Source organism: Onychomys torridus, chromosome 14 (assembly GCF_903995425.1).
Source record: "Onychomys torridus chromosome 14, mOncTor1.1, whole genome shotgun sequence".
Lineage (NCBI taxonomy): Eukaryota > Metazoa > Chordata > Mammalia > Rodentia > Cricetidae > Onychomys > Onychomys torridus.
In genome coordinates this window covers 62356132-62368947 of record NC_050456.1, presented here as the reverse complement: position 1 = coordinate 62368947, position 12816 = coordinate 62356132, and positions in this window count along the sequence as shown.

Below are 12816 nucleotides of genomic sequence, written 5' to 3'. Positions count from 1 at the left end.
TTTCTTGGACATTTTGGGTCATGACTTTGTTTGTTTTATTGTTTTCTTTGACTGATGAATCTATTTCTTCTACCGTATCTTCAACACCAGAGATCCTCTCTTCTATCTCTTGCATTCTCTTGGTTATACTTGCCTCTGAAGTTCCTGTTTGTTTGCTCAGATTTTCCATTTCCAACATTCCTTTTGCTAGTGTCTTCTTCATTTTTTCTATTTCCCTCTTCAGGTCTTGGATTGTCTCCCTTGCTTTTTCATGATTTTCTTTCAAGGACTTATTGTTTTCTTCTGCTTTAATTGACCTTTCCTTTAGTTTTTTATGGCATTCTTCCAATTTTTTGTTTGTGTGTTCCTGAACTTTATTTTTTGATTTCTTCTATATAAGGCTCTAGCCTGTTCATGATGTTACTTATAAGGTTGTTTTCTTCTGCTTCTTCCATTCTGTGATGTTCAGGTCTAGCTGTTGGAGAAGGGCTAGGTTCTGGTGATGCTGTATTGCTCTTTATTTTGTTGTATGTACTTCTGCCTTGGCGTCTGTCCATCTCCTCTTGTGTTCGTTCTTGGTCTTATCAGTATACTTGCTCCAGAGAGAGTTGACAGATTTAGGGAGCCTCTCTGTGTTCCAGATGGAAGCTCTGGACCAGATGGGAGGGCTGGTCCAGATGAGAGTGCTGGCCGGATAGGAACTGCGGGGCTGGACTCTGAGTCTCGGGAAGTCCCTGATGTCTCCTTATTTTGTCCAGATGGGAGCTCCTCTTGTCCAGATGGGAGTTCCTCTGGTCTCTGGTCCAGATGGGAGTTCCAGGGCAGGATGGAAGCTGGGGGCTGGTCTCTGAGTCTCAGGAAGTGGCTGGGGTCTTGGGCAAATGGGTGTGGGGGCAGGGTGTGGAGACTGTAGTGTCTGCCTGCAGTCTTGGAAAAGGGGAGCCTTCCTGCAGGGACCGCTGATTGGCAGGGAAATGGGGCCAAGTTGGTCAGGTCTTCCTGGGGTGGCCTGTGTCCAGTGGTGGGACCCAGGCACAGTTGCGTCTCTGACTATGTCCGAGGCACTCACCTCTGGTCCAGATGGGGGAGATCCAGGGTGGACCGAAGCAGGAAGCATTTTTAAGAATATGATGCCCACATTCCCCAAAGGGGTGGTGTGGGGTGGGTGGTTTTTTGGTCTTTTTATGGGTATTGGGTCTGGGATAGTTTTTATTGTTTAGGAGGGTTGGTTACAAGTTGTTGTTAAGGGTTAGGAAAAGGGATAGGCAAAGGTGCTTGTTTAAAAAAAAAAATAAAAAGGAAAAAGAAAAATGCAAAAGACAATTACTACTTTTAAATACTTTACATTCCATTGGATTGTTTTATATTTCATACAGATTATCATTATTGAGATTGTTAGAATATACCATACACGTATTTCTAATCTTGCTTGAGATATTGTATTTATACCATTCATTTAACAATGTAATGCAATTTGCTAATCCTTGAATGTTAGTATTACCAACTATTAGGATATATAGAAATGAAAATTAGTGGTTAGACATTACAATTGAACTTGTAGTCATATTAGGTATGTTTTCAAGGTCAAACAGATATATTTTAGATAGACAGGTCATCTTCAAACCCTTCAGAGATCTACAGAATATGGCATTTAAAATGTTTTAATAACTTAGGAATTTTTCTTTTTTGCTATGACTATGAGACATGATGGCTCCTGGCAGTACCATTCTACTTCAGAGAAAATATGGGTATTGAAGAAACTGCATATGGAGTTAACTTTCATTGTGGCAAAAGTTAGCCACTGGACAACAAAGTATCCTCTAATCAACTGCTGACAAACAGGGCAGACAGGACATGAAACCAAGGACTACAAATTCTTGGCAAAACAAGTGTGGTTGTGGCTTTAACAAATGGCATCTTCTGAAGCCAGGACAATATGGCACCATCCCTGAGGTGAATGACCTTTGCAATCTGTAAAAGGTACAGTGCCCTTTTCTTCAAAGTCAGCTGAACAGGGAGTTTGCCAATGGCTTCTGATGTGCAATGGAACAGCAGATAAAACAGTTATTCTTGAAGAATAACTAAGCTCACCCTTCTCAATAGTAGACAGGCATTTAATAGAGGGATGTGGAGAAGAACAGGATGCCGAGATGAAGCCACATATACACAGCCAAGAAAAATGGACAGCTGAATTGAAAAAACATCAATAATTTCCAGAATTTAAAATCCTGAATCATGACATGACACTAATGGAATTCAGGTGTTTCTGGTACATGGACTGCTCTCACCAAATGTGAGGTCAAACTGTTGACCTTGTATACATTCTAATTCACAAAAGAGTCTGTCAGATACACTAAGCCTATAGGCTGAAGATGATGCCCCAACACTGCGTAGAAATCTCAGGTGACTGTCTAGGCAGCTGGCTCTTTCTGTCAACTCACATTTTTTTTTTTTTTTTGGAAGCTGCTTGCATGCACTTCCTGTTTTTATTTTTTTATTAGGTAGTATTATTTCCTTCTTGGGTCTCTGAGGGAGTTGAAGATCAGTTAGTTATAGTTATAATTATCTTTGTTAAGGATTTCAGAAAAACTCACTAAGAGCAGTAAGTATATAAATTTGAAAGATCTTATAAGACAGTTCTGTTAGCAATATAAGTTAGGATAGAAAGTGAATCAGGTACATTTGGACTTACCCAATTAGGATAGATAATGGAATTATTTTCTCTGAATTTGTCAAATGAAAATGGACTAGACATTGTTTAGGTATTTATTGTTTGTATATATGGTATATATAGTTATTGTACTTTTGTATATAGTTTTTCTCATATTAGTTATAACATTTTTTTCTTTTTATTAAAATAGAAAAGGGGAAATATAGTGATATTTTATTTGTATTGAAATGTGATTTTATTTATATGTTAATAAAGTTGCCTTGAGGTCAGAGCAAGCCAGAGCAGAAACTGGGTGGTCGTGGTACATGCCTTTAATCCCAGCACTTGGGAGGCAAAGCTAGGTAGATCTCTGTGTGTTCAAGGACACAGCCAGCATGGCAGACACACATGTACAAACAGGCAGTGACGAGGAGGTCATGTGGCTGGGTTTATAAAAAAGATAGGACACAGAGAGGTATCTCTCTTGGGGAGAGGAAGAACAGCAGAAGCAGTGAAGGGTAAGGTTTTCCGCTCTTGTTCTGACCTCATGGTTTTTAACTCTGCAATTGGTTCTGTGTTTCTTATTTAACAAGCCGGTTACATCTACATCCTCTAGATAGAACAGAAACAGAAGACTGATATGATTTACTGACAATTTTTAAATGTAGTTTATCATCTTTTTTTATTTGTTTTTTTATAAAGTAACACTTCCAAAAGAATATATTAAAAATAAATATACTACAATAATCATTCTTAAATAGTGATTGATTTTTTATTTTTTATTTTGTCTTAGTTGGAAGTCTTGACAAAGACATACAGGATTATCCTAAATTGTTTTTTATCTAGTAGAAATAAGTGTTCTTTGTCATTTTTATTGATTGCCAGTGTTGCTATTGTATTATTTTTCCACTGTATGTTTTTCTTTGCATCTGAAAAATACAAATTATTTTAGTCATCAATAGAATCTGTTTTTGTGAATCCAATATGTGAGTTACATTCACATGACTATTGAGGATTAAAATGTGATCAGGATGTATAAACAACTAAATGTTTATCTTCATTTAATTTTAACTGCATTCAACTTAAAGCCCAACATATGCCTACTGTCTACTACCTCTTTGTAAATTATAGCTCTAGAATATGCATTTCAATTTTTGCATAGTCAGATTCACTAAAGTGATAACTTAAGCCTTAACATTGACATACATGGTAAAAGAGAGTTAATCTTTTGTCAGAGTCAGCCTTCTCTATACCATGGATTAATTGATGCATTCTGAAATAAGGGATGACAAGTTTCCCTTTTATGTGTAGATTTAGAGTGAAGAACTTAACTGCCTAGGGAGGGTGTTGAGTTTTCTTGCTGAGACAAATTAATAACATGTTTTGAAGATGATTTAAAGGAATGGGATTGACAGGCACTGTTTGAGGGGAAGAAAATAACTTCATGTAACACTGCCCATTATTTTGGAATGTAGGATGGTGAGATTTATGGAGAGAATCTTATCATTTGCCCTTAGAGACGATACTAATCCCCTGCAGTTAGAAAAGCTATTTTTTTTTTCTCTACTCACCTCTCTACTGGTGAGGTATGATTAACATCTCCTGGGATGTAGGAGGATTTTTAAGAACATGTTTGGAGGAATTTAAAGAGCATGTTTTAATTATCTTTCTGTCTTTGCACAAGTTGTTCTTAGAGAACGAAAGACATAAGTTGGGCAGAGAAATCAAATGGAATTGTTCCCCATGCTCCAGTTAGGTGGTTTGTTCAACGCCTCCCTGCTCTCTTCGACACCTGCATCTCCCCATATGGTGGTGAAGGAACTGACTCAATAGTCACTTTAAGCACATTGCATCCCTCCAGCAGATGATGATCTCCTTTTAATATACCAAGTGCTTAAGTTACCTTATGGTGTTTAAAATCAGTCACTACCTATTGGAATGTACTCATGAGCTTCATGATTAGAATTTGATGTGGTTTTTATTTGTTGTTGTTTTGTTTTGTGTTTTTTACATCACCATGATCTTCCAGAACAGCACACTGAATAAAGCCTTGGTTATATCCACTACTTAAATTACAGTGCTCTGCTCTCTGTGTCCCCACAATTTAACGCAAATACAGGAAACAACATAAGTGAAACAACTTCTGCATGGGCCATGGTTTCAAAATCAATAGCACTTCTATTGCCAAGCAGATTCTTTAAACATTAATGAAGAATGGATTAGTTGCTACAATGGGAGAAACGTAAGCCTCTATTAACAGTAACTCCAGGGCCTTTAAAATATTTTTTAGAAACTTTTAAGCTTCTATAATGCTGCCTGGTTCTTCATTGTCCCACATTTTAAAATAAGGGGCATTTAAGTAAGTTCAAAGGAAAAGCCTGCCTTTTCATCACCGGATATTTTTACTCAATACCATGGAAATTCACAGACATGTTTTTGGACACATCCTTTCAATGGGGATTATTTACAAGGAAATTAAATTGCACTTTGAGTGAAAGGAAGGTCATTGACATTGCATCTCCCAGATTTCATCTGCCATTGTCCTAAAAGTACTTTAACAAGCTCCACAAATACAATGAAAGTGTACATACTGTAAACAGTGAACTAATTCTATGAAGAACTATTTCTGTCCACCAACCTTACAATGAGATGAATAGTGTAACAAAAATATCCTAAAACTGGTGTTAGTATAATGCTCTATTTTTAACAATTTAGATATAATTGATTTTTTTTAAATTTTGTATCTGCTAAGTCCAGGTAACTATGTTTAAAGACATATCTGTGCAAGCCTGTATCTCTCATCTCTGTATCTTTCTCCTTCTCTTCCTCTTCATACATGCACACATACACAACACACACACACACACACACACACACACACACACACAGGAGAGAGAGAGGGAGGGAGGGAGAGAGAGAGAGAGAGAGAGAGAGAGAGAGAGAGAGAGAGAGAGAGAGACAGAGAGAATAGCAACCATTCAAATGCCTTACAGTTGGTTTTTTTGTGTAACCTGACAAGCCTAAGTGTATTCCTCTTGAACTATCAAAGACATATCATTTCTGGTGTATTATGATTCTCATTAATCTCATTAATTCCTCTATGGTGCAGATCTATAAGAATATGTCTGTTTTCTTAGGGAACAAAGCCAAGAAAAGAGTATGATGACTATAATTTTATGTATTAAAGGTATTTCAGTGAAAGTAACATTTATACAAAATACAATGAGGATTTGAGTCCTTCAGGTATCTAGAAAAAGTGTACTGTGTAACATAAATAATTTAAAAAGGTCTAGAAGTAAAGCATATCTGGTAATTATTCAGAACAGCAAGGGGGCCAAAGTGACTGGAATCAAACTGACCAAAGAAGATGAGATTAGTCACTGGGTTCAGAAAACTGAATGGATTATTTATGTTTATAGAGATGTTGGCTTTTACTCTGAGTCAAATAAGGAGTTAGTGGTGCATGCTGAGCTGAGTAATCTGTAACTTGACTTACATTCTAACAAACTGCATAGGTCTGTATTCTGTGTTAGTAATGGACTGTCAGAAAATGAAAGCAGCAATTGCCACATCAAATTCTATGTTTAAACAAAAGGTGTTTGAGTTAATATCATAGATTGCAAGATGGCATCTTACAAAGAGACTCTGGATCTAGTTTGAAAATACAGATGATTTAAATAACAGATATATTTAATGTAAGACCATATTGAAGAGGTCAATCTAAAAGTTTTCTGATTTGTCATTTATGTGATGTTTCTCTTATGGCATAATAGATACACTGAGTAAGAAAACAGATATCCAAATCTAAATTCTAGGTTAAATATGAAAGATTTAGACTCAGTATCTTGGCTTTAACTATCCTTTATTAAAATTATTTTAAAATGTATTTGTAAGTCGGCATGCATATTCATTTCTCTTGTCATTATTCCTTAAATGATATATTGTCATACATTAATATTTACTTTACATTTGTTTTTTAAAGTACTGAAGCATTCAGTAGAATACATACTGGGTTTGAAAATACTATGCATTCTTCCATAAGGGATTTAATTAATCTTGGATATTGTTATCAACAGAGAGGACTGGAGTCAGTCTAACATGAATGATGAGTATGGCACCATAATTATATTTAGTTGTGCAAATAATATTCCATAACTAGAACACACTGTATTGGCTGGGTCATTCAAGAAGAAGACACCATTAGCAAGTTAGGACAGCAAGTTGTTTATTGGGAGTCAGGTGGTTGTAGGAGCATAAATTATATTCTTAGAAGTCCTAAGGCCTTCAGCATTGTTTTTTTTAGCTGCAAAAAATTAGGTGCACCTCACCATGTCCTGCCAATACTGTAAAGATTGTGGCCAATGTCCCTCCACTTTCATAATGAGAGTGTTGTGCTGAGCAGGGTTGACCAATCTTAGTAATCAACAAAAGAATGCTAAGCACTTTCTTTTTAATAGAACTAATTAGAGGTCAACATCAATTTCAATGCAACACTCGAGTGAACTAAGAAGCTATGTTCACATGAAGGTATTTTCACTTTCTAATTAATAATCTGAAACACCAAATAATTTAAAAACATTTGGATTTATTTGTAAAGCCTATCAGCTAACAATTCAATTCCTCTTTATCTTAATCTCATTAGAAGCAAGGATTTGGAAAAAATAACAACTCTGTATTCTACTTTTCCCCCAAATTATTATCATCTATTTTATTCTGATAGTATTTCATTTAATTTTAAAATGATAAGTAAGCCTACTAATGCTCTTATTTCAAGAAGTCTGGTTAAACTTCTGTAATCACATAGAACTATAAAATTCTAACATTTTCATCCTAGGTATGGTCTGGATAATGTAATAAATTTTGATTTATTAATTTAAGTATTTTCTCATTAAATCTGCCCAGCTGCAATTGAGTTAATTCAGTTTATATTTATATTTGAATATAGTTAATTTAAGCTGTAAAGTATATGCCATAGAATATAAACAGAACATCAAATTATCATTTCCTATTCATGCGTCCAACTAGCACTACTTTTTGAGTAAACATTTAATTGCTTTTCATTTCAAGTAAGACTATGAATGCACGCCCCTGTGACATTCACTGTGAACTTTCATTATAATAGTCAAGTAACAATTTCTTGCCATGTTTGTTCCATATGCATATATGCATGTACATATGTATCCATGTATCTATGTATACATTTATTGCTGCTTTCAATACTCTAAAGAAATGACTGCTTCAATCTCCTAAATATTTTCTCAAGTGAGAAATTCCTCTGTAATGCTCAGGTAGTTAAATACAAACCACCAACACTTTTCACCATGTACTTTTAAATTAAAGCTCTATATACCCTGTTCCATAATATGCTAGTGCTTGCTAAAGCTTTCTAAAACTATCTAAAAAAGCTTTTTTAGAAAAGCTTGCTATAGCTTTCTAAAACTTTGTTTTACCCTTCACAAAAAAGAAAAGAAATAAAATGAAATGAAATGAAAAAAAAATCATGTATCTCAATGAGATGCCTTAATTTAGTAGTAGGAGTTTTGATTTTCTTCAAGATTTTAGATTCTGGAACTGTACTTTTAGTATTCATGGGCAAAGGACCATAGTAATATTCAGAAGTCCTTAATTTCACAAGATGATTGCTGATACAAACTATCAAAGAACAACCCTGCTATCTATTCAGCAGGCAGGTTCTTATATCAACTTAAAGATTGCTGCACATAGGTAAGGTCTGCATTTGAAAATGGATCAAAGTGTTTTTTATTAATTAAAGACAGTACAGTTCTTGTGTGTTTTTAAACAACAACTGTAATGTGAAAGTAAACATTCTTTGGAAAGACAAAATTACCTTTCAAAGGCATTCAGTATAATAGAAAAGAAATAGTAACTTCTTTTGTCTTGTCATCTAAAGGCAAATTTCAGATTAAAACTTTTAAGTAATTCAAGTAGACAGAACACATCTGTGAACACAGCTGCCTCTCAACTCAATTTATATGTAAATATTGCTACTATCCTCATTTTTATTTTGTGTAGTTTGTCTTCTCACAGTCAAACATAAGTTGTGACACAGTAATATCTATTTTATTGGATTGAATTTTGAATTAATTTGAACTAAGACAAACAAAAGGAGATACAATCTTTAGCCACTATTAAAGTAAGATATTGTATGTTTCACATAAACAATACTAGTAGGGGTTGGCTGTATAGTACTAGCACATTTTACATACTTCCAAGCTATTTTGTGGAGGTAAAAGTCATTAACTTTTTTCAGGTCATTAAAATGGCCTTTGAAAAAAAATGTAATTTCCATTCACAAAATTGTGAATTATGAACTATTAGTGTTCTATTTTTTTGAAAGTGTCTGATAGTCTCGAATCCTTTCTTTCTAAAGAAAATCTAGCATTTCAGAGAATATTGCATTTCAGTTTAAATTAGAAATCTTGAAAAATTTGTGTCTAGTCATGTGACTGGCATTTTTCTTTCTTATTATTCAATCTATACCTAACAGCTTTTACACTTAATATCAATAACACAATTACATAAACATCAATAATTTCCTCCATTTTTAATCATACCATCCTGTTCTTTCCCATATAGACTAAATGTATCCTTCATGTGTCTATAGGCTTGTTTATAACTTCATTTTGTTTTTATTGATGTTGTTTATTGCAGTCTTGATTACCCTCTCTTTGCCCTTTTGTAATATTATGTCACAATTTCCAGAGAAATTATAACACATATCCCACATCCTCCAGGGAACTATTGGAAGTATCAGCAGTGGATTAAAAGAGTATTCATCTTTTTATAATCCTCCCTAACAGTGAGTATGTAACAAACAGAATGTATTTTATAGTCTTTTGCTATTTCACTTTGTTATTAATATAGTACTCTTTCGATTAAATGATGTTAACACAACAAATTGTTTTATCAGTCACTAGCTTGGTGCTGGATGATTTTACATCAACTTGATAGAAGTGGGAGTTACCTGAAAAAGGAGGGAAACTCAGTTGAGAAAATGCCTTTATAAGATCCTGCTGTAGGGCATTTTTTTTTTTTAGATTAGTGATTGATAGGGGGAGGGCTGAGCCCATTGTGGGTAGTGGTATCCCTGGGCTAGTGGTCCTGGGTTGTATAAGAAAATGGGCTGAGCAAGGAAGTAAGCAGCACCCTCCATGGTCTCAGCATCACCTCCTTAATTCTGCTTTCTGCCTTGTTTGAGTTCTTGTCCTGACTTCTTTCCACAGTAAACAGCGACATGGAAGTGTAAATTAAATAACTTCTTTCCTTCTCAACTTGGTTTCTGATAGTGTTGAAAGACAGCAATGGATACCCAAATTAAGACAAGCTTATAACTGACATTTTTGCTGAATGTTTTTACATAGAATTTTAAATTTTATTGTATGAATGTGGGTCTTTGCCTGCATGTATGTTGGTGTACCAGACCCACAACAGTGTCAGTGAAGGGCAGAGAGATGATTTGATTCACTGGAATTTAATTAGACAGCATTGAGAGCCACTAGATGAGTGCTGGGAATTGAACCTGAGACTCTGAAAGAGTAGCCAGTGCTCTTAACCATTGAGCCATCTCCCCAGCCTCATAGGTTCTTATTTCTATGTGTTTCAGATGCCACATCCATGTTACTGTACATGACAATGTTATTGTGATTAATAATAACTTATTATAAGAAGAGTGCTTTGAAAGGTGATGAGCATTGCATTCAGAGAATATTGGCAGTGTCAACATAGTTATCAACACTATCATGGTCTTCCCCATCAGTACCTTCTTTTAATTTTTTTAAACTTTTTGAGCTTTATTGGGAGAGAAAGGGAGAGAGAGAGAGAGAGAGAGAGAGAAGAAAGAAGAAGGAGAAGGAGAAGGAGAGAGGAGAGGAGAGGAGAGAGGAGAGAGGAGAGGAGAGGAGAGGGGAGGAGAGGGGAGGAGAGGAGAGGAGAGGAGAGGAGAGGAGAGGGGAGGAGAGGAGAGGAGAGGAGAGGAGAGGAGAGAAGAGAGAGAAGAGAAGAGTACCAGAGAAACAAGAGACCGCGCAGAGGGAAGAGAGCCCAGTACCTTCTTAATGGGGTATACTTTTGTAAATTATGAAGTCTAACTTTGTATATATACTACTAATACAATTAAGCGAGGAACATATTTTTTGTGCATGGATATTTTCACTTACTGGTTGATTTGTATTCTCCTCTTCTGATAGGTTCTATTCTCTAGCATGTCTCGAAAGCATTCAATCTTCCAAAACACATTTCTAGGTTTCATTGTTTGCAGTGTTACTTTCATCACGAAATACTTAAACATTCTTTTCATGAACATATCAGCTACACACAGCCTGAATTGTCATGAGATGGGGTGTTCTATGAAGAAGCATGAATAGCATGTTTCATCTTCACTCTTGGGAATACAATCTACTCACCAGAAGTGTCATGGGCTGGGGAGATTGGCTCAGTGAGTAAAGAGTTTATCACATAAACATGAAGACTGAAGTTTTAACCCCAAGCACTGACACACATCTGTCACTCCAGAATTTTGTGTAATGTGGAGACCTATGGATCTCAGGGATGGATATTCACTCTGCCTGAAAAAAATAAGGTGGAAAGCCATAGAGGAAGACACCTAATGTTAACCCATGGCCTCCACACATAGTACCCATGGATGAGCACCCACACCGTAACTGCCAACCCACACTCTGAAAAGAAAACAAATGCAATATTTCAATTAACTATCAAGTTTTATTCATGTACCATTTTTTTTCATGGTGTTCATATGTAATAAAAGTCAATTCTCCAAGTTTTTTCTCCTCAACTAATTTAGTAAAATTAATTAACAGCATTTGATCATTAATTTTGTGTTTGTTCTATAGAATATATGGAAAGTTGCCATTATTCAAACTTGAAGGGGTTTTTAGAGTTTGTCTGGAAACAATCCAACATTTTATAAATACGAAAACTAAGCATAATATATTTTCATTGATTTTAAAGCTATGTTCAGTCTAATGTAGACAATAAGTTCTACTGTGTGTCAAATGAACCATAGCAAGAATGAGACACCATTTTTAATTGTCAGCACTTCCTCTCAAGATTGTTCCCATTTTACAGAAGAAGAATACTACCTTCTGGCAATGTCATATCTAGTTCATGTTCAGGTACCAAGTCATGTTGGCCGCTCTTTCTATCCATGTTTTTAGAAGAAAAAAGAAAAGACATTTTTAGCTAGCTGATGTTGATCATGCTGTAAGCATGCACCAATTACTGACTTGGATGTATCATAAAATTACTCACACACTTTTCAGTTTGCTTCAAAGTAGGCAACTGGCATTCCTTTATACTCGCCTGTCATTATCAGGCACTTCAAACTGAGAGAGTGCTACACATTCATTTGCTGAATAAAATATCTGATCATATGTCTTCTATACATGAGGCCCTTAAGAAAGTTATTTGGTGGAGAATGGCCTAAATGAATTCAGGAATTCCAATATGAAGGAACGAAGTGATCAAGAAGCGAAACTGTGCTTGAATGGCTTTTCTAATGTGAGGCTTTTCCAGTTATGCACTGTATAAGGTTTTACTACAATGTTCGAAATTAAACCACATTAAAGCAATCAAAGTCCTCTCAGACTTAACTCTGTAATAACGATGATTGAGGCTTAAAGGTACAGCTGGCTTTGGTTAAGACTTGGCCCTTGAAAATTATTTAGATAAAAACTAAAAGAAAAAACTTTTATAATTTATGTATATTTTAGAATATTAATACAGGAAGTGATCAGCTGGGAAGGATTGTGCATTAAAAATGGCTGTGGCATTTTTTTCTTTCTTTTTAATTGTGACCCTTTGAACACAACAATGTAAAAAAAAAAAAATGGAAGCTTGGCAAAGCTGTTTATATGAATCCAATATTGCCCAAATTTGTTCCCCATATGCTAGCACATTTCTCTCTTATTTTGTTCCTGGCTGTTCATGAAGCAAAATTATATGTAAAGCCCTTCTCCCCACCTACATCCCCACTCATTCCTCTTCATTCATTTAAAACATTTTGTTTTCCAATTTTCAGTTCTTCCATGAAAGTGCTTTTTGCCTATTTACAAATGGGCCAATTTTGAATCTAGATCCCACAAAGAAATGGCCTATTCCTCTTTTCTGAACAATATACATAAACCAAAATCTCCCACACTACAAATACT